The sequence below is a fragment of the Lonchura striata genome, chromosome 3 (assembly GCF_046129695.1).
Source record: "Lonchura striata isolate bLonStr1 chromosome 3, bLonStr1.mat, whole genome shotgun sequence".
Taxonomy (NCBI): Eukaryota; Metazoa; Chordata; class Aves; order Passeriformes; family Estrildidae; genus Lonchura; species Lonchura striata.
Window position 1 is genome coordinate 71,966,587 of NC_134605.1, and position 23,931 is coordinate 71,990,517.

The following is a 23,931-nucleotide window of genomic DNA, read 5'->3' on the forward strand; positions in this document are numbered from 1 at the left end:
AGCACAGAAAAAGAAACACAGAAATCTTTTTCAGCTCTTGTTTCAGCCAATTTTACATTTCAGAGAGAAAAATCTAGGGCAGCAGGTATTTCAGTTTAATTAGAAAAGGAAATGGGAGCTTTTGGTTGCTCCATCTGACAACTTGTAGAGTTAAAACAAGTCTAAGACATGTTTCTGTCCCTTTTGCGCAGAAAAGTCTTCCAAATCTTCTTGGTGCTCATATCCATGCCAAAACTTATAAGTAAGCTGGACAATGAGAAGGTGTTGAGCTGAATGCAGCAGTGCATTCACAAGATTTTTCAAAGGATTCCAGGAACCTTAAAGTATAAATCTGAAAGAAAAGCAAAATGAAGCTCACCAGACAATCAAAACCTCAATTTAATTTTTTTTTATTATTCTATACCAGCTTCCAGTGCAAGTAGCTATGCAAATAAAGCTCAGAAATAATTTACAGTAGCACCTGAAAGTCCCAATATTCCTTTTTCCCCATTTTATTTCTTCATGGCTTTCACCCCATGGCTTCCACCCATCCGCCCCAAAACGTTTTAATAACCTAGATGCAGACTAAGCAGGCAGTTGCCTGGGGCTGTCAGAACTTTAATACCCACATTTCCTTTGAAAAACTTAAGCAGATCATTCTTTTGAGAGGAAGGAAATATTTAGGGTATTCACTGAGCAGCAGCTGCTAATTACCCCTCCTTCTCCTGTACAATCCCAGAAGGGTCAGCAAATTAGGGCTTTAAGACATGTCTCCCACTTCTCCTCTCCCCCTCCCTGCCCCCAACATTATCTACCATTCAACGCAGCTACTCAACTCAACTCTCTCCCTAACTTTCCTATAGTAGAGGAAAATTTTAACACAATACGCTTAAAATGGGTAAATTTTACTTTTCTCATGCTTGTGAGAAGAATGGACAAGATCCAGGTAAGCATTCAGACATCCTGAGGACTTTTAAAATTTTGGAAAAGAAATAAAGAGAGAGCTTTTTTTTCCTTTTTTCTTTAAATTTCTCCGTACAGATTCTGTTGTGTGTTGGTTTCTTGCCCTGCAGTAAGTCAGATGATTTAATTCTCCAAGGCTACACTCCAGAAACCATAACAAAATGTAATATTTATTCAAAATAATTTTATTATTTATGGCTAATCAGTTCCAAATCTGTTTTTTTTTTTTTTATCACCCTGTATTTATAATGTGCTTGTGATGTTGATTTCATCTGTATGACTCCACACAATCCCAGTCTTTATGGTGAATATTTTTGAAGACGTTTATCCACAGACATTCCTATGGCACACTGTCATTTGCCAAATAGCTTGAATATTGTTTTTCTGTTGCTCTTCTTTGCATGTGTAAAAAGAAAATTGAGGAAATAAGATATAAATAAAAAGGTAAATCAGCTGACAAACAAAAATGTCAACAAGTGATTCATTGTAGTTTTCTGGGAAAGATCAGAAATTACAGTCACGGAAATTTTGACCATTGCTTGCATTAAAATTTAGTCATAATCAATAGAAAAGTAAAGGTAGTCTCATTACATTATTGGGATACTTTCCTCTACTGAATGTTTAAAGTTAAATTTTTATAACAGCTCAGTATATAGTACTAATAGATTATCATTGCTACTCATTCATACGAAAACCACTTGTTCCATTTTCTTGTGTTGCATCTAAATTTCAGAAATTAGAGAACTCATAATTTCTGGCAGTGACTGAAATATCACATCCCCATGAAAAATGATATGCAGTGATCAAAGCTGGAGGCAATAGCTGGTCTAGTTCATGCTTTTGATATTTTTGATTTTCTGTTTATTATTTTTGATTTTAATTTTTTAAATTTGATTTTTCAATAAATTCAAAATATGTTTTGGATTTATACACCACATTTCCTTCCAATGTTGCCCACTTTTATTGTGATTAGAATTTTACATTGTGTTAATGTTTTTTACTAAGAACCGCATTAATTGCATCATCTAGTTTCAATTAGCTCTAATAGAGTGCATGTGTAACTTCAGAGTCTATTGTGCATATCCTCACATAGATGGGAAAATGGAATAAAAGCTATTATTTTGATGTCCTGATAAATTATGTTCCATATTATGTTAGATTAACAAAATGCACGACTAATGTCCCATGTACACATGAGCTGTGACAGCATTTCTGAGTGTTAATAAGTCTGGCTTAAGAGCAAACTGGCTGATGTCCAGTCTCTTTTTTTTTTTTTTAATGGTAAATGCAAATTAAGTCTATATCTCATTATATTTAGTAATTTACTTTTAAGTTTTCAAATCTAGTAATTGTTGTTGGCAACCTTTATGGTGTAGCTCTCCACACTAAATTAAAAATAAAAATAAAAATAATGATTATATCTGGATTAGAGCCTGAAGATAGTTGTTTCTCGGAAAGCACAGTGCAAAATTGCACATAAACAAATTAGTGGCTACAGGCAGTATTTGTTTGAAGCACAGTGGATTTGGAGTTATTGAATTTGTTTGCAAACTTCACCAGTATTCAAACAACCAAAGAGGTTTTTTCTGTGCAATAGAACATAAGTATCATAAAATTCTGTTACCATTTTTTTATAAAAAGAAAAACCTTAGTTTTTGCAGCTGTGAGGTACTACTAAAACTAGGAGATTGTGTTTAATGGTAAGGCTAGAGCCCTTCATGCACTCCTGGTGAAACTATTCAAACCATGTCTGAATATTTGATGACTGGACCATAACATACAGTGACTTATCATTTACTATTGAATTATACCTATCTGACATTTAGTGAAGATTGCAAGTAAATGCTGCTGCTGTTAACCCTAAAAGATAAGGTCAATTATACATATGTCTTCTCCAAAAGGCTTGTCTTTGAAACACTTCATAGTTGATTGGTGAATTATGAACAAATAAGCAAATTGAATCTGACAGAATAACACTTCACTGGCCGTTCTTAACCTTTTTCCTGTCAATATGATTCTAAAGAATATAAAATAGTAAACTAGAAAAGATAAAGAGTACAGGTTATTCTTTGTGCAAGTATCCCCAGCTATTTAAAGAACAAGTGAAGAGGTCCAATTTATTTCAGAGATAACACAGTTTTTGGAATTTGACTGTTTGACAAAGATGGAACCTCTGAAGAGCTTCTTTGGTGAAAATTGTAATGGAAGCATGCAATGAACAGACAAGGTTTACTGAGACTTGTTACCTACATTACATGCCCTGCATTATTGCTACTGCTTTAAGAGCTTTCCTCAAGAGTTTTCCAGGAAGTCTTTTCTTCTTGGAAGAAGTCTCTTTCTTCAGACTGCTTAACTGTCTAATCATTACTGAAATATGAACTCATCACTTTTATCTAGGGAAAAGTAAATCTCTGGAGGAACTGTTTCAACTCCTACTAAAATGTGTTGCTAAGAATAACTGGTCTCCAAAGGTGTAATTTCTCATCACAGGCTTTAGAAGAAACCTAGGGTGATTAATGACTTATATTTATTTGTCTTTTGAGATTAGACCATTGGCATATTTTCATATAAGATTTTTCTATTTATAAATGGAAAAATTGGTTAAGTGTAATAGTAGGTTGGATTCTGTATCTTTGCAGTTCTGTGATCAACTATTAGATACACAAACAGTCCAAAATAATGGCAGAAGTAATGACTTTATTTTTATTCTAGGAAATGATTATTGAGATAAGAATGAACAAATCTCTTCTACTTTGTTTTGAACTGTTCTGTGAGGGAACATTTTTCTGTGATAAAATTCTGGTATGTTTCTAAGCAAAAGGACTATTATGCTTTTATGAAAGATTCATTCATGAGTAGATAAACCACCTTCCCCCCCTCCCCCCACCCCCCTACATTGTAAGTTCTTTTAAATATGTAGCAGGATGTTTAGCATTCTAGTAATTAACATCTTTTATTTGAAAAGCTGTGATAGATTCCAAGGATATGGATTGGAATTATCTACAATGGTGAAAAGGAGGGCTACATTTTCTGTCTCAAAGATTACAGACCTGTGTTTGTGTTGGAGAAAGTTTTTTGAAGCGATCACTGTAGCTAATCTGAGAAACCATACAGAGATTTCATTTTAATACTATGAGCCGTTAAGGTATTCCAGAGAGACATGCAAAGTTATTTGCCTATACTGAAAATCATATCTAAATAGACTAAATCTGAAAACATCTACCTGAAATACACATCTCCAGTATGTAGTCCACCTGTAAAATATAGATTATCATCTATAACCTATAATTTTTAGAGGTGTGCATTAAAAAGGTTTGCATCTACTTTCTCCCAACGTTTTCATTGCTTCTTTACATGTGACTCCACACAGGATTCCTTGAAAAAAATTTAAATACTTCTATTTTATTCCCATATTATATTTTTAATTGCTGTGCATCTGTTAATTTTATGGATTTCCTTCCTCCTTTTCAAACCATTTTTGTTTCTTTTTTTACAAAACCTACTTTCTTAGTTAAGCATCAAGTATCTATCACAGAAAAAAAATTTAAATGCTTTATAATCACAGTCCAGAACTTAAGTAGTAATGAGACCATTACTCTGAAATTAAGCACTGTGGTTTTTTCTTCCATTTTCTTTCACTGTCAAATCTTATTTGAGTCAAAACTCCCTAAATGCTGGTTTACAACCCTATTTTATACTGATTTAAAATTACATATTGCACTCTATGGTGCTAATCCAATTTTACAGTCTTATGCTTTTTATAGGAGCAAGTGACTGTGATTTAGGTTAAAGTGCATTAAAATTCTGATTATGTCGAAAATTGTGACAGATCAGGTAGGGACATGAAAAGGGAATTCTTCAGGGCAGAAAGGATAGTCTTATCTAATGTAGGTGAACCTGATACATAACAAATATTTAATGTTTTTTTTATAATCGAAGAAGATCACAGCTGTATGAGAACACTTTCACTAGAAGCCCTTCATAAAAAGCATTCCCATATGACTTCTTATATTTCAAAAGTCTAGAGTATGAGAAGTGATAGCTCCCCTCCACAACCAGAAGTAAATTATATCCAAAATAAATAATTCAAATCTTATTTATATGTATGAAATGGAAAGAGTTCAAGTCAATTGGCAGCAAGCTTTTATCAGCATCAAAACTGGTAAATCAAGGAAACCAGTTAGAAATTCTGTATTGGCAAGGGCATTTTCTTTTTATCTGTTTATTCTTTATGCATGCATAAATCCTCTGAACAAGAACTGTATATTTTTGTAGGTACCCAACTCAGTGCATTTTTTAAATTATGCTTTTACAGAAATAGTGTTCTTTGAACACCTGTTTTGAAGATAAATTTTGGATTAGTAACTTTTCTTGATTATATTCTAGAGTAAACTTTGGTTTTGGAAATTTCTTGTATAGTGTTTTCATAGAAAAATAAAACGTTTCCACCTTGCAGTTGAACAGCTGAAGAAAAATGTGCACAAACTCATTTGTGGTCTTAGATTGTTCATTCTTCTATTCCCAGACGAATATTAATGTTCCATGTTTTAATTTTCAATGAAATACTACTTTATTTTAGTCATACATATGCTCCATGAATGGAAGCATCCATCATTTTAAGTATGGACACACCTTGGTATGTTCTAGAAATGCAGTAATACAGCATCTTTCCCTAGCTATTGTCCTGAATCAACCCCTATGACTGAAGATATATTTCTGATATTTTTGGAATTCTTCCTGTTTCTATCAGCTCAGGAAACACATCTTACCATTCCCTCCCTCAAGATCAGTGACCTAGGGACATTTTACTGTTCAGTAATTCATCAGTCTGAGAAGAGCTGAAACTGCTAGATGCAACAGAGTGGGAGGAATTCTGATGCTGGTGAAGTGATTTCCCATATTTTTCTACAGTTAGAAGCTCAGTTTTCTCAGACAGGCCATAGGCATCAGTCAGAGGTTCATGTAAATTCATTTCCAGTCTTATTTTTTTGGTAGCACATTGTCATTGTCAGCTGTCTGCCTTTTCTGATACAAAGTAACTTGAAATTCTCATGCTAATTTTTTGACTGGCTTATAATAGAGGTAGTTTTGAGTCTGCTTCTTTTTGATATTCCCACAAGCAAATGTCCTTTATGCTTCATTAGTTTCTTTCTGGGAACAGTGCTGATGAAATGAGTTAGAAGTATGCTTCATGTTAGCATTGCCATCACGTGCAAGTTTATTAGTGCGTGTTATCCACCATGCGCATTGATCCAGGACCCCCACCCCCCACAGTACCAGAGTTGTTTCTTTTAAAATTAATTCATCGTTTGTAAAAGGGAACATGACAAAGACTGGAGAAACATGGCAAGATTGAAAGGACTGGCCTGAAATAAACAGGGTAAAAGCAAATAACCTTAGCAATCCAGAGGACAGGAAAAAGGCAGAAAGGTAATTTTTGTGAAATTTCTGTTCAAAACCAATCTAAAGTTTGAGTTTCTGGAGCATTTTGCTGATTTGCTTTCATGGTGGATAAAAGCTTGTCACTAAAACTTATGCTTCTGCAAGGCCAAACAGAATGAAAAGGCTTCTGCTATGCTCTTCATTTATGAAGGAATCCTGACAACACATGGTCTCACCTCAGCTTATAGGAGAGCCCAACCTCAGAACTAGATAGATTTTATTTATGCTCTTCAACACTCTTCATTTTCTTGACAGGCCTTTCCTACACCATTCACAGTACTTGTTATATGCATGTATGTGGAGTTAGGCAAAATCTGTGAAGGTTTTGTTTAAATGTTGAAGTCTTGGGAAATGCATATTTCATTATTTTTCTCTAGACATCAAAGGGAATGGAAAACTAAAAACCATTTTGGTCATGTGTGGCACAAATAATTTAAAGATGGTCACCTAAAGTTGTCAGCATTATAGTTAACACACATTGTGAGTGAAACCATTCTTGTTAGGGACCACACATTAATACTAAATTTCCTTCTTTTATGATCTCACTGCAATCTTCAGACTTAAAAAAGAAGAATCCACTCTATGGCTTTGACATCCAAATGAGCTCAACCATTTGGAAAATGATGGTTTGGAAAATGTGCACCTATTATTTGAAAAACATACTTCTGAAATATTTGTTATTTAATACAGAAAAAAGTTTGAGCTTTGGGCTTTTTCACACAAAGAAATGCTTTAGCACTAGTACTGAAGAGTCTTCTAGGAAATCAAAATATTTTCATGAACCACACATAAAATATTATAGAACATACTTTTATAATGATATTACATTTATGATGGATTTTCTCAAGAGACATTCATATGTAAATCAAAAAACTTTGTGAGTAGCACACAGAAAAGACTTGCAAAATTCTATTTAGTGTTCAATTCTTAGGAAAAGTGGAATTAATTTCCTAGGATGATGATTACTGACATAATGCATGATGGTCCAATTACACCATAGCATTTACAATGTCTTCCTTATAGTTTATCACACTTTAATTCAAAAGTTCAAACTATATTTATATATATAAACAAATTTAAAATCAATTTAATCATGGAGATTAGGAAAACAAAGATAGGCTTCGTCTTTCATAGGAAATTTGGCAATAGAAGCTATAACTAATGAAATTAGTTATTTCATTCAAGAATTCCTGTAATATCAAAGAACACTTTAGCCCACAGAAATTAGAGATATTAAACCTAAATCATTGCCTTTGTTTTTGTAATGCAAAATCACTTCTGGGCACATTTTTAAATGGCATATAGTATTCTGGCATATAGTATTCCAAATTCTATTAGATAATGTCATGGACTATTACACTGTTGTCATTCAGCTCATTTTGATGAAAAAGCAATTACTTATGGCAGATTAATGCAATGACTGGCCATAATCACAGGAGGTTAGGTTGAGAGTTTATTAGAAAAACACAAGCCATTTAAATTAACCCAAATGACCAGCATGTCAGTTCAAAAGAAACATGTGCTTTAATTTGTTAAACTGTAACCTTTGCTATATTAGAAAAATACTTTGACACAAACACTTTACAAATGTCAGCAGAAAATCCATACTCCATTTCTTCACATTGGTTTTGTGACACAGTGTTTGCTGATATTCGTCAAGGGATAAGTTACGATTGATTTCCTTCCACCCTTACTCTTTTCTCTTGTATTATAGGGAATTAAAGGGCAAAAATGACCTGTTTTTTTTTTTTTTTTTTCCCAGACCATTCATATGGATATGCTACCATAGGTAAACTTAACTGCTGCCTGGAACTTAAAGGTCAACAGGATCTCTCAAAAAAGCTTTAAACGGTAATAGCTGGAGAAGGCCAGAGCATCTCAAGACTGAAGAGCAAATGTAATGGAGAAAACAGGAGGACTCATCTGAAAATAACTTGTCATTGGTCTTTCTTTCTTTAGGATGTAATCTATTACTTTTCCTAACTCCTTCCATCCATCCCTCTCAAAAACTTGTCAGCATAGCATTTAAAGAGTATATTTGTAAACTGGGGCTTTGTTCCCCTGTTTCTTCTTTTGCTAATGGATTTTGAATTGGATGGGAAGGTATGATAGTAACACTTTGGAAACACCTGTAAAGCCAGATCTTATGAAGGACCCAAGCATAGGAGTTGCTTCATTTTTACTCACAGACAGTACACTGGTCCAGGTGAGTATTGCACAATTGAAATAACCTGGTTTCATTAAAAAAAAAAAAAATCATCTGTTAGTCTTCAAAACCATAAAGATAAAACAGTTTTATTTGAAACATCAAAATTCTGCATTTCAGCTTTTTTGAATGTCATTATTCTCAATGCAAAGTGACAAGGGACTCAAAACAATGAAGAAATCCTCACTGAAGAGACAGAAAAAAATGGTTTCTTTCCTTGCAATAGAAAGTGACATAAGAAGTTCCAATGCACTTTTAAAAAAGGCAGTGGACCTTTGTAAAAATTTACTTTCGCTAAAAGACCGAATAGCTTAAGTATTTATTTCCTAGGATGTATATTGCTTAATAGATGTCAGTGATGTGATACTTGAACCTTTTTGATTAAGCTCCTGTTGAAGTTTAGGCTGAATTAATCAGCCGTCCGTACAATTAAAATTTCAGATTATTTAAGAAGTCTTCAGAAGCACAGACATTATAATATGAGATAATTATTGTCGTTGTTATGAAAGAGTCTGCTAAATCCACTGGGAATGTTCATCAGCATCCTGTAATCAGCAACTACAGAGAATGCTTAATTGCAGTTATTTAGGTGACATGTTGATGCAGTAGTAGTGGTGGTGAAAGCAGAAAAGCTGCATGGTAGTCATGTGAGAGGATATTAAAAGGAATGTACATCAATATAGAATGCCTGATTATGTGGCTGTTTATACTAATTTGGCTTACTATTAAATTACAGTGCTCAGCAAAAAAGACCATTGGGTTTACATTTTTTCCTATCTTTGATATTTATTCAAAGGAGAAAATATTGCGCTATATTTGATTGTCCAGAGTTAAATGTTTGTGGTCTATCTAAACAGTTTTATGGATAAACTATACATAAGAAAATAAAGTTCAAATATGGATAATTCTTGTAACTCGAAGACTGTTGTTTAACAATTTTTTTCTGACTACCTTAGGTGTTACAACTGGTCTGTAAGAACTTTTGAATGAACATTTTGGCATATTTATGGATGTTTTGTAGTTAAATTCATATAGCTTAGTGAACATCATTGCTTTGGGTTACTACTCTAATTCCTCCTGGACTTGTGATATTCTATTAATTAAGCTCATCAGACAGCACCAAGTTTGGTTTTAACTTAGGAAATTCTTAAGATTTATGTATTACATCCATAAATTAACAAAATTGTTTATATCCCACTATTCATGTAACAAAAATAATTTTCTACTCTGATAAATACAAATATTGTGCTATCAAATTTGGACTCCATATGAAACTAATGTTAAATATACACACTATAAGGATATTTAATATGTTTATGTATTTTTCACAATTCTTTTTCACTATTAATTTTAATAATGTATACCTTCAATTATATAATAAACTGTACATGTTGTTAAAAAGGAACTGGCAACTAAATGTGAAATTTCCTGTTAGCCATAAATATTAGGACTATTGATTCACCAGCATGATATGTCTACATTATGTGACATTTTGCAAGAATTAAGAAATTATTGATGCTAAAGTTGAAATAGTAAATATCTTTACCCTCAAGTGCTTTCTTTTATTTTAAACAAACCTACTGAAATATTAAGTTTTTTCTAGGCATTATCTTTAAAGGAAAAATGTTTCGATTTCATGCAAAGCATGAATTTTTTTTTTTTCTATATTTACATATTCAACCCAGTCTCCAGGAGGACATTTTTCCTCTGCTTTCATATGATTAACTTTATGAAGGTCTTAATCTGCCATCTGCATGCAGACTATCTGAGCATCTGAATCCAAGAATGCAAAGTAACATTTTCTCAAAAGGTACTAATTGCATGCAACACATGCAACACATTGCAGGAGAAACAGGGAAAGCTTCAACTTCTCCCTGCCATTTTGAGTATCTAAAGAAGCATAATTAAAAAAAAAATACCTGACTAGTTTAATAATTTTTACTGATCAGAAGCTTTAACTCTAGTCTTTACATCTAGATTTTTTTTTATTTGAAATAAAACTGCATAGTTGCTTATTGATTTTACATTGCAGTTTAAATTCAAATTTGTCTTATCTAAAATTAAAATTAAAGTTTTACCTCCTGTATAAGCTATTTGTTCATTAAAAATGGGAAAGATGGAGAGAGCAGGCAATTTATTTCTTTGTTCTATGTGTTAATTCCTTATGTTGAAGAAAAAAGGTTTAGGACAAGGATGGAAAAATAAAGGTAGTGTTCATGAGTGTAGTGATAGATATGTTTTGTTTCTCTGTCCAAACTGAGAGAGAAAGCTGCTCCATACATCACAGGATCACAGAATCACAAAATGGCTCTGTTTGGAAGGGACCTTTAGAGGCCATCTGGACCAACCCCTTGCTCAAGAAGAATCACCACCTGTAGTTAGTTTCCCAGGATCTTGTCCAGGTGGCTTTTGAATAACTCCAAGGACTGAGACTCCACAACCCTCCTGAGCAGCCTATTCTAGTGTTCAGTCACCTTTACAAAAAAAAAAAAAAAAAAGAAAAAAAAAAAAAAAAGTGTCGCCTGATGTTCAGAGAGAAGGTCCAGTATTCAATTTTTGCCCTTTTCCTCTTGTCCTGTCACAGGATACTACTGAAAAGATCTTGGCTCTGTTCTCTTTACACGCTCCCTTCAGACTTTTATACATTGATAATATCTCCAAGGGCTTTCTCTTCTCCAAGTTGAATAATCCCAATATTCACAGCATTTCCTCACAGGAGAGATATACTCCTATGAAGCCTCCCGCTTTTAAAACAACAAGTAGATCATCACAGGAGTACAGGAAACCCAGCTGTGCTATCATTAAAGATTGCATGAGATTGACTTGTTAACCTAAGTTTTATTCAACTGCCAACTATTCCTTCTGTTGAAGCTAGTGGTAATACTCAAGATACACTAGCAAATGTAGAATGTAGTTCCTTTCAGGAGTATTTGTTTTATAGTGATCTTTTTTTTTAATCTATCTTTATGCTTTTATTCTATAGTGTGGCTAACCCATACAGGTTCTCTCTGAGTTTATTTTCAATATTTTACAACTGTACAGGGCCAATGGGGACCATTCAAGAGCTTAGACTGAATGACATTTTTTCTTATAGGTTTTTCAGAAAGCATATGAAAACTTGGAGGAATGAGAACCTCCCACTTCCTTTGGCAGTCTTTTGCAATGGCTAACCTGAAATTCTGTATTGTACTTTGTCTTTGCCATGGCTGAATGTTTGCCTGGAGCCTTTTGAGCATTCTTTCTAGCAGGTTTCCTGTTTACTATGTTTCTGCAGATTTTGTTTCAGTGAATGCTACATAATGTAATCATCATGTTAAATTGAGTCTCTGAGATATCCCCAGTTTCATCATCTTTCTTTACTGGTGTTATTTAGTTGGGTCAGAAAATGAAAAAAGCGAGATCTACAATGATCAATGCAGAATAAATAAGAGATAGTGATCTATCAAGTACTTTTTTAAGGGGAAGCAGCACTTGTATAAAATATAATTAAAATATAATGGACTCCAGATGCTACACAATCATAATGTGCTTACTTTCAAAGCAGAAGACAATCAGACTGAGGAGGAAACCTTTGAAAATGTCTTTATTTCTCCTTTGTAAAATTACTTTGGTAGATATAAACAGCTTTTTGAAGGATGTTAGTCATAGTTGCTTATTCTACTACTATTGACTCAGTGTATCCAGAGTGGTTTGTACATCAAATCCATTGTGTATCTGAGCTAATCAAATATCTGATAATATGTAAACAAGTCAATACTTGATTATGATTTTTGACACGCTAATGTCCATAATGTGCTAAATTCACATTTTTCAATACTGAACCTGGATATTTAACTGTATTAAGACACAGGTATTCCCTCAAATTCTTCAAAAGTAGGCTTTTAGATTTGTATTTGTGTTTAGGTTTAGATACATTGCTTCTTCTCCAGAGTCATAAATAATAACTGTTGTCAAACCATATAAATTTTTGCTATAGGTCTCATTAGGTAGTTTATGTGGTATTCAGATGTTCTGAGACAGCACTATTTTCATAATTTAGTAGATTCCCTTGTATATACATGCTAAAAACATACAACTATTTTGTATTTGGTTTTTCATTTTTTCTCTGTGGCCAAGATCCAGTAGAGAAAAATGAAGATATATATGAACACAAAGGCAGTGGAACTCTGTGGAATTTTAGTAACAGTACCTACATGGAACAAGCTTAATCAAATTGAATAAAGTGTGAAATGTAAATTATTTTTATAATACTTTATTATATTTTCATTTTGTCTTACAGATATGATCAGGGTGACTCAGTGATTACAAAGATGTTTGTTACATTACCATTTCTTTTGGCTCTTTTTGATTCTATTTTTCAGCCCAAGGGAGAGTCTTACATGCCTGTCAAATGTGAGGCAGAATTTGATGCTCACCTCATTACTCTGCAGAGAGAGTTTTTGAGTGAGGACCAGCAAACAAAATACCACAAATCCTACCCTATACGCTTTCTGAGCTTCAGCTGAACCTACAGTCACTAGCACATTTCTACCCCAAATCTCTTTGACTAGCTCTCTAAGGATATCATTAAAAGTACTGGATACTGTGTATAAAAAAGTGGAAAAGCATATGTAGTCTTCAGTAGGCTGTATGCCTTATTTATATAATAAACCAAGTTCAAGTTCAATGGCGTGATATGACATGGGCCTGAGAAAGCATCTGCAGTCACACAAATAATAAAAGCAATTTAGAGACACAGTGTTTTAACAGCATAAGTGACAACACTTCCTAACAGTTATCTGTACAATGCATGTTATTAAAAGTTTTCAGAAGACTCTTTGACTTTTTTCATTAGGAAATATTCTGTAGAAGGTAATGACTAAGTAACAGCTCAGTCAAAAGAAGGGACTGATGGCTGATGGCAAAGCAACAGGTATTCACACCACAGAGGAGCTTGTCAGCATGTACATGACAAAAGTGTGTTAGTGAGCAGTAGTTTTGGTCCTTTCAGATACTACAGCATTAATTCAGAATTACAGAAATCCAAAGTTACAGGAGGACAATCTGTTCCCCTTCATTAGATTTAATTGTTAAAGGCATCCTGGTTAAACATGCTGGCTCTGCTGAAATCAGTGCTGATTCTTAGTCCACTAGGAAATTTTTTATAATAAATACAAACCCCTTCTTTTTGAATTAAGAACTTGAAAACCTTGCTTGTGCTTACCTTTATGTAGCTGTGTCACAATCAGCTTTTGGATAAAATAGATAATGCATCATGAAAAAATTCAAGTCAGTTCAGTCATTGAGTAAAAATATGTACCAATATAATCTGGAATGGAGAGAGTTAAGTAGCAGCATAAATACCTGTGTAATTTTCTAAAACTTGTTGTTAGTATATTCCTTAGAAGAAAAAAACAAAAGCTCTAAGGTTAATGACCTTGTTAGATAAAAATTTAATTTGTAACAGTACTTGATGAATATGTTGATTTTCATGCTAAGCATGTCAAATAGAGTAAGATTAATCCAGTGTTACTTCAGGTTTCTAGAACGTAAATCTCTTAACCTAAATTAGTTGTTTAGGCTCTCTCTGAAGTAAACACTGAAAGATTTCAGGGGACAATTCACCTTTTCCTATGATAAATATATAAAAGACAGATAGGTAGTATTCTCTGGAAGAGCCCATCTGTCTAGGTTATACAAAATTCCTACAGACAAACTGACTATAATTATCACAATTTAATTAAATTAATCTAAAACTGTACTGAATTTGAGTGACAAGGTTTTAGGAGTGGGGGGGCTATGGGGGTGGCTTCTTTAAGAATCTTCTAGAAGTTTCCCCTATGTCCAACCGAGCCAACACCAGTTCCATTCCAAGACAGGTCCACTTCTGGCCAAGGTCAGGCCCCAGATGTAAGGAGGGAAAAACCTGCGCAACAGCAATTACAGCCAGAGAAAAGAAGAGTGAGAGTATGTGAGAGAAAGACTTCTGCATACACCAAGGTCAGTGAAGCAGGAGAGAGAGGTGGTGATCCAGGTGCTGGAGCAAAGATTCCCCTCCAGGTCCTGGTGCAGAGCATGGTGAGGCACGATGTCCCCTTACAGCCCATGGAGTACCCCATGCCAAAGCAGGTGGATGCCTGAAGAAGGCTGTGGTCTGATGGGAAGCATGTGCTGGAGCAGGCTTCTGGCTCGACCTGTGGACCAATGGGAAGAGGACTCCAAGCTGGAACAAGTTTGTTGACAGGACTTGTGACTCGGCAAGGGACACTGGAGCAGCTTGTTTCTGCAGGTCTGCACCCTATGGAAGGGACCCATGCTGGAGTAACTAAAGAAGAGTTGCAGCCTGTTAAGAAGGGCTTATATTGGAGAAGTTCATAAAGGGCTGTCTTCTGTGTGAGGGACCCTATGCTGGAGTAGGTGAGGAGTGTGAGCAGTCCCCCGCCCCAGGAATAAAGAATGGCAGAGGCAATGTGTGATGAACTGACCACAATCCCCATTTCCTATCCCTTGCACTGCTGGTGGGGGGGATGGAGAGAATTTGGGAGTGAAGTTAAGCCCAGAGAGAAGGCAGGGGTGGAGGAACGGTGTTTTTAAGATTTGGTTTTATTTATCATTATTTAACTCTAATTTGACTGGCAATAAATGAAGCTATTTTCCCCCAAGTTGAGACTGTTTTGCCCAAATGATATTTCCCTACCATTATCTTGACCCATGAGCCTTTTGTTATATTTCTCTCCCATGTCTAGCTGAAGAGTGGAGAGTTGGAACAGCTTGGGAGGACACCTGATATCCAGCCAAGATCAATCTGCTACAATAACTAATTTCTCATCTTTCATAGATTCTTCTAAAATATAGATATTTTCCATACAGTTACATGGGCCTGTCAGGTGTGCATATACATTTGATATTGAGCGTGAAATGTGCCTGTAGGTTGGACCATCTGATTTTATAGACCACTGTTACCAGAGTGAGCTTTTTGTGACAAGCTATTAATCTCTGAAAGAGCTTCTCCAATGCAGAGAGATACTTTCAGAGACAATTGTTACTCTTGGTGCAAAATCTTAGACAGAAAATAGGTTGTTGTCAAATATTTAACAGATTTTGACTCTTTCCACAAGCAAAGTTACAGTAAATATCCTATATGACACAAAAGGCTGGACTACTGAAATTAAAAGCATTGATATTTATTTGTCTCATGTTCAATATGACATTGTAGAAGAAAATATACATGGACACCTCATCACAGCCTTTTAATACTTAGAGGAGGTTTATAAGAAAGTTGGGCAGTGACTTTCATAAAGCCTGTAGTGATAGGAAAAGGTGTTAACAGCTTTTAACTAAAAGAGGGTAGATTCAGACTAGATATAAAGAATAATTTTTTTTTTATTATGAGGGTGGTGAGACACTGAAATAGGTTACCCAGAGAGCTGGCAGACATCTCATCCCTGGGAACAGTCAAGGTCGAGTTGGATGGGGCTCTGTTTAGCCCGGTCTTGTTGAAAATGCCATTGTACAGAATTATTCTTCAATCCCATGGATTATTACTAGACATGTATTTTTAGAATATTCAAATATAATTGCTTTCTTAAGTATAGGGAATCTTGAACTGGGCCTGAAATTAAACCAAGGAATCAGAGTAATCATATATAATACTGTAAGTCTAGCTTAATCAGTCTTTACCAAAAATTTGCCCTCATTGAAAAAACACTTAATTATGAGGCTACCTCTTTTGTAGTTTTCCATGGAAAAGAAGAGATCATGAGGTGTAACCTGCAAAATGATCATGAATGTAACTTTGATTACGAATTTAGATGGGCAGGTTTAGGATGGACTTGCTTAAATTACTAAAAATATTGGGGTTTGACCAGAGACAGAGAACTACAGTCTACATTCTTTGCAGCTACTGCAAATACTTTTATTTAATTCCTGTAAATAGTAATTGTTTCATCAATGGAAGAATTAAAAACAAAAAAACAAACAAAAAAAACCCCCATAATTGAACTACAGAGTAAATCTGGAGCCAGCATAACTGGAGTGAAATTGTACAGACTAATATTAGCACTATAAAGGACATAATTAACTGAACTGCATGATTAAAACTCAACTGAAATACTGCTTGATTTTAAATTTTAAGAAAGGGATATACTCATTTACATAATTTTTTACATCAAGATGGCCATGTATTACTACTAATGTTCCCTTGCTACTTTTATAACAGTAATTTCAATAATGTGCGAACATTAAAATTGCAAGAAAATAAATTGTAAACATTAAATGATAAACTATAATTTTACTGGGTATTCATTAATATGTAACTGAATGACAAGTTAAGACTTAAAGAATGGCTAACATTTTCTACAACCTAAAGTAGTATATTAATTTATAGTTTAAGATAAGGTTTGCAAGACATGCTATTTTAAAGGGAATGTTTCTCTTCAATAAGATTCTAAGTTCTATGCCATAACACTTACTTGAAATAGATAATTTAAAGTTGGCATTTTAATTGAAAAAACAAATTACATCCAGTTTAAAAGATTTATTTAATCATTGTTGTTTTGTTTAAATTCTTCTTAAAATAATATAAAAAAAATTAGATTAGTTTGTGTGATTTTGTTTTGGTTTTGGTTTTGGTTTTTGTTTTTGTTTTTTTTTTTAGTTATTCATCAGTCATATTGGCAAGGTCAGTAGAAACAAACAGAGTTTTACGCCACACATTTCAATATGAATGCCGAGACTTACACAGAAATTTTAGTGACTAATTCAGACAGGCAATCCCAAATTTATTCTTAGCATTATTTAAAAAATCCCCAAAATTTCACAACCTTTTCACTTTCAGAATATTAGGCCTGTGAGATGACACAGATTTCAAGACATCTTAGGATCAAATCTGATCATGATCTGAAGGTACCAACCTGAAGTGAATTTGAATTTAAAAGAAATGCATTTTTTTCATTCTATTTTGCATGTAAAGTTATTGTGATTAAATTAACACAATGAAAGATTTCACACAAAAGCACTGAATCAAAAATGTCAGAACAATCATTCACTTGAAAAAGTTAAAACATTTTGCTTTCTCAAAGTGTATTGAATTGTGATTTCTTGTTAAACTGCCTGATTGTCACAATATTAAGCTTCACTTTTGATGAGAGGTGTGAACTTTAAGGCTCCTTGTCCCTGTGTAGACAGATTTCTGCATGATGGCTCATTTGATGTGAACCAGATAGCCTCATCTTCAGAAATCAGTGATAGAGAGCTTATTCTCTAAGGTCCACCCCATGCCTTACACTGACTTCATTTTCAGTGGCAGAGGAAAAGCTGCTTGATGCTGAACTGACACAATAGACAATTTCTGGGTCAGTTGCACTGTGACAGGACTTTAACAAATCAGAAGTAAAAGTTTAGGAATTTTTGTGGATTGGTTTTAATCCTTGAGAAAAGGAATACAAAAATACTTATTAGAAAAATAAATCTTGTGAAAACTGCCCTTTCAAAAAAACCACTTACACCATACACTCTGTACTCTTGACACAGATACAGTTTTTAGTGCCTCCTTAACAGGCTTCTGAAACAGCAGTTTGCCTATCTTCTCTCCATCACTTAAGTTGTGAGAAGGATTTGGGTGCATTGACTTTAATGGGACTTCATTCATTTTATTGGCTATGCTCCAGCCTGTCAAGCCCAGGAATGTTCTGTAGCTGCTCTTATTTTGTTTTTAAGAGAGTAGGTAGTTAATGCAGTTTCTTTCTATACTGGACTTTTTTTTCCCTTTCAATATCAGAGAGGCTTTGAAGGAAATTAGGAAGAGAAATCAGAGGAAGTGCTCTAGGCATAATATTGCTACCTTAATGTAGAGGTTTATATAGCATTTGACAGGATTTACCACATATAAAGTTTTGCAGCTGAGCAGGTATGTATTTCCTACACTGAGCTGAGATTTTGGTGTCAGGTGCTATGAATTTGTTCAAAGAGTGCAATAAAAGTAACATAGATTTCTGTTTACATGTGTTGCTAGACAATATTTAAAGTGTAAAGAATTTGAAAGGTTGTTAATGGAAGGAAATGTTTATGCTAGAGGAGACTGAGAAATGGAATAAGGAGTAGGAGGCATATGGTAAGTCAGATGAGAAACATTTCATGCTGGGAGACATTCCTCTTCTATGGTGTGTTAAATAATCTGGTGTGGGTGTTTTTCTTTGTTTATATGATGTCCTAAGAGTGAAACAGTTCCTGCGAGTAAATGAGGATTTTAATGAATTTTAGACAGTCTTGCCTGAGAGAAGTATGTATCTAGCTATAAAATATTCAAAGACAGCCCCAAATGATGCTGGCTTAATTCTTAATGTTCTGTGTTTTTATTGTGTTAATATTTTAAATAAATCAGTCAAGATGGGAACTTTTTGCATATATGTGTATAGCTGTGTATTTTTCACTGAATTGTGATTTCTCTAAGATGACCTCAAATGATGAAAAAAATCTTTTAAGGAGATTATAAAATGGATTTTTTTGTCTAAAGTTGTGCATGGGAGTTTGAAGGAAAATACTGTGGAATATGAAGAGTACAATTTAAGTCTTGCTCAAATTAAAGAAGTTGAGTGTTGTGACTTGTGGCATACAAAAGCCCCAACCTCAGAGCCTGTCTCCAAAACCAGAATTTGCAAAGCTAATTTTGGTTTGGAGCAAGGTGAGATTGACAGTTGCCAGTATTCTAAGTGCTGAGATGCCCAAACCAGTCAATAAAGAAGTGTGGAAGAGCAGAGCATTTCTGAAATGCTGTCTCCTGAAGGGGCTGCATTCCTCAAAGCTGGAAGCCAGAGTTCTGTTTTTTGCATATTTGCCTGACAGAAGCACTTGCCCAATATGTGGTATTCTGCTTCCTGCGATGCTGATGGAGTTTTTATTTGCTACTTGTTGGATGAAGGAACAAAACCAAACCAGGAATAATTCTGAGACCAGCCACTCATGACAGCATCTTTCCCATTGCACAAGACAAACTGCTAACATCTGCTCTCCTTTGGCCCATGTGGTGTCTGTGGCCCATGTGGTGGCTTCTTGCTCAGAGAGCCAGAGTTACCCACAAAAACAATAAAATGCAGTTACCTACCATAGCTTTGTAATTAGCACAGTCTGTTATGATGGACCAGCTCCAATCCTAACCTTCTTCATCCTTTGTTGGGAACGTCTCAAAATTGATCTCTTAAAGATATTCTAAGAGAAAAGCTATGGGAAGTAACAATTTAAGTAAACTTTTTGTGTTCTGTGAGCCCTGAGAGAACAGGTTCAGTAGAGATGTTCAATAGAAATTGGTGGAGGAATTATGGTTTTATGGACATTGGAAGAGGACAGATTTTGAGAAGACAGATACACAACAAAGTCTTTGTTTAGATATTTGGAGAAGTTACTATCCAATACACTACAGTGTCTCAGACATCTGTGGATGTTCATTTTCTTTCATTCCAATGTCTACCCTTTTTTATTTTTACCCCCATCCATTCTCTGAACTTCAACATCTCCTCTTGTTTGAGTGAGACTCATAAGTCCAGATACTCCAGTTAACCAGAAAATAGACTTGCAATGCCATTTGCCATTGATGCAGACACATGTAAAAGTATAAATTTTTTTCTCAGAAGTAACTGCTGGGGTTTATTTCAGGTAACTTCAAATGTACTGCTCTTAAACAAGTGATCTTGACATAAAAGATTTTCTATTGCACTGTCATGTTAAGCCATGCTCTAAAAGTTTCCCATGAAAAACATCAACAGCAGTCTTTTACTTGCTTAGAGCATTCAGAGAGTCATAATAGAAGATGCAAAATACATTTATTTCTTAATAATTCCTTCCCTTAAACTTAGAACAGTTTTAAAATTAAACATAGTGGATGAGTGATAACACTAGAGATAAGATCGCCCCTAGCAACAGACTAGTGATTGATTGATGTGTTATATATTTGCTAAAAATAATGATGGTCCTCACATTTTTCCTCCTACAGCATAGTTGTTAATCTTAGTTGCATTCCAACGTAGCCCTCTCTCACAGAAATATTCCAGAATGATTTAAAAATTAGATAACAATCTTCTATTCTGTTCTTACTACTAGCAGAATGTCAACTGTCCTCTGCTGAAATATATGTTTCTATTGTACAGACAATTTTTTGCAAGAAAAGAAGATGCATATAAAACAAGGCAGATTTGAGAAGGTATTGCATTTATTTTGTAAGAAAACCTATGCAGTTTCCACTTATGTACACCACAGCATGCTGAAGATTTTTAAAATATTATTTTAATTTTTTATTTTCATATTTATTTGTGGCTCTTCTGACAGTATCTAAATTAAAACTTCAGTTCCAAATTTTATTTAAATCTACAATGTCCAGGGAAGTAACTTTGTTTATCTGAATCTGTAGAGTGTTCATATTTATTTTCCCTGTCTCTGCTTAAAGTTTGAATCCCTGGTGAGTATCTTTCCAGTGAATGTGCTGTGGCTGTACAGAATAACACCAGGACACCGCTGACATTTTGTTGATAAGATTTGCTTTAAAATATATTCACAGACAACCTGTCTTCTAAGTATATATTACTGTAGAACCTTTATCAATTTCAGACACACTCAGCCTCTATCATGCATAAACCTCACAGAAACTTTTGCCAAGAACAGTTATCCAAAAAGATAGAGAGAAAAAAGTTAAAGCATTTTATAACATTTCAGTCAGTTCCTTGTTGTGTCACAATGAAGAATAAAAAACATCCCACAGTAATAAGTTCTTGTTTTATTCATCTTAATTTATTTCTCTGCAAATGTCTGATGCAAATGTAGACCATTAACCTGCTCTTTCTAGACCGGCTGGATCATATATCTAGGTGTTTTTTCCTTATTTTTCCATTTATTTCTTCAGAGAAACTAACTTCAAAAATGCATATTTTGCCTTTTTAGGTTTTTCTCACTGTTTCTATTCCCTTTAGAGTCTCTAATTTTGTTTTCTGGGTTATGCAAAGCACACCAAAGTTAAAGTTTACCATTTTTATTTCTCAGTTCTGTAATGTCACTTATTTTTACAGAGGAGATATGTAACTCTGTAATATGGACAAACATATGTTAGTTTGATACTGTATGTTTGATTACATTGAGGGAATCCACCACATATAATTCAATAGTAAAACTCATTTGTTGCACTGAAATGAGATCTATGCAATCAAGAAGTATTCAGGTTGCTAATTAAATTGAAAGCCAGCTATTGGCAGTTGTTAGATCCTCCCATAGTACACTTCAAGCCTTGACACAGTCCCCGCGATCCTACATATTTGAGGATGGCTTGAAAGTTACCATGTGGAAAAAAAAAAAAAAAAAAAAGAAAAAGGAGAAAGAAAAAAAAAAAGGAGAGAACACTCACTGTTTGACACATGGCTGAATGTGAGCCAGCAGTGTGCCCAGGTCACTAAGATGGCCAATGACTTCCTAGCCTGTGTCAGCCATAATGTGGCCAGCAGGACTAGAGCAGTGATTGTCTTCCTTCACTTGGCACTGGTGAGGCCTCAGCTTGAGTCCTGTGTCCAGTTCTGGGCCCCTCAGTAAAAGAAGGACATTGAGGTTCTGGAGTGAGTCCAAAGAAGGGAAATTAAACTGGTGAAGAATCTGGAGCACAAGTCTGATGAGGGGCAGCTGAGGGAGCTGGGGGAGTTTAGCCTGGAGAAAAGTAGCTCAGGTGGAACCTTTTGCTCTCTACAACTTCCTGGAAGAAGGTTATGACAAGGTGTGTGCTGGCCTCTTCTCTCAGGCAACTAGTGACAGTACAAGGTTAAAAGGAATTGTGCTGGGATCAGATTAGTTTGAATATTAAGAAGAAAAGTCTTCATGGAGAGCTGTCAAACAATGACATGGTCAACAATTAAGCAGTTGTTTTATTATCCCTGGAAGATTTTAAAAGATGTGTAGATGTAGCATATTGTAAATGCAGGCGAACCCAGTGGGAAGAAATGATGATGTCTGATTCTAGTTCAGAAGGCTGAAGGATTTCTTTATTATAACTAAACTACAATATATTAGCATACTATATAAAGGAAGATACTACAACTACATACCTACTTTCTCTACCATATCTAACTAATTCACAACTCATGACCCTGTTCTTGAGATTTTAGATACAAGCAGATCAGACTGGCCATCAGGCTCAAACAGTCCTCATCAGAATCCAATCAAGCACTCCAGGTAAACAATTCTCCAAACACACTCTCCACATAGGAAAAACAAGGAACAGAAATCAAAATTGTTTTCTCTTTCTTTCTCTCTGTGGACCTCTATGAAAAATCCCAAGAGATAGAGACATGTGCTTACCACAGTGGCACTTGAGGCCATGGTTTAGCATTGGGCTTTTCAGGGCTGGTTAATGATCCCCAACGTCTTTTCCAAACTAAATGATTCTACGGAGTCTAGATGTAGGCTGTGAATTGTTTCAAACTGTCCTCTGCCTTCTCTTTAGCCTAATCAGCAAATAGATGACTGAGAAATTCACAAACCCTGCATAAATTAGAAGTCTAGGTTTTGTTGCCAAGACAAGTTTCCCTAGGAGCCCGCAGAATTTCACACAATGGTATTTTTTTTGTTTTGTAGTTTTCCACTCTATAATTTTTCATTTGCTTAAGAAAGAAAAGATACATAATTTTTGGGTAAATGGCAGAATGGAGTGGTTATTCCTACAAGTGCAGCCTGTACACTAGCGCTCAATGTCTATTTTTCAAATCTTGTAGCCCTTTTGAACATTCAGCTCAACCACTTATCTCTGGACTTCAGAGTGCTCAAATCTTCTTTAGATCTGCATTTTACTGTCTCTTCCCTTGAGCCAGCTCAAATCCTGAAGTAATATGGCTGTGAGGATTCGTTTCTGAGATGAGGTGAAATTGCAAGAGGAATCATTAACTGTCTTAGGGAGGAACTCAATTTTCATCTTTCGTATCTGTGTGCTACTTTGATACAGTGCATTGACTCAGGATCAGGTCAGCTCTGGTTTGGCGATCTCTTCAGAGTATGCTGAAGTAGAGTAGGTGTTGCACAGGGTTATTGCTCCTGCACAGCTGCTGTGCTCAGCACTGGGACTGTGTCATAGGAGGAGGAGAATTCCTGGAAACCCTGGCTGCCACTGAGGACAGCTACTGTTTGCATCAGTACAAAAGGGTTCTTGCCTTACAGGACAGGGCTGCTGAAGGCAAGATGCCTGTCAAGAACTGGTCCTGACCTGTGCTAACTGCTGGCCTGTACTCACAGTTTGTTGTCACTGCCAAAATGCCTGCCAGGGGCAATTCTAATAAGCTACTAATAGAAAAAACTGAGCTCCCATGCCCCATTTTTTTTTTCTCTCTACTATATGTCTACCC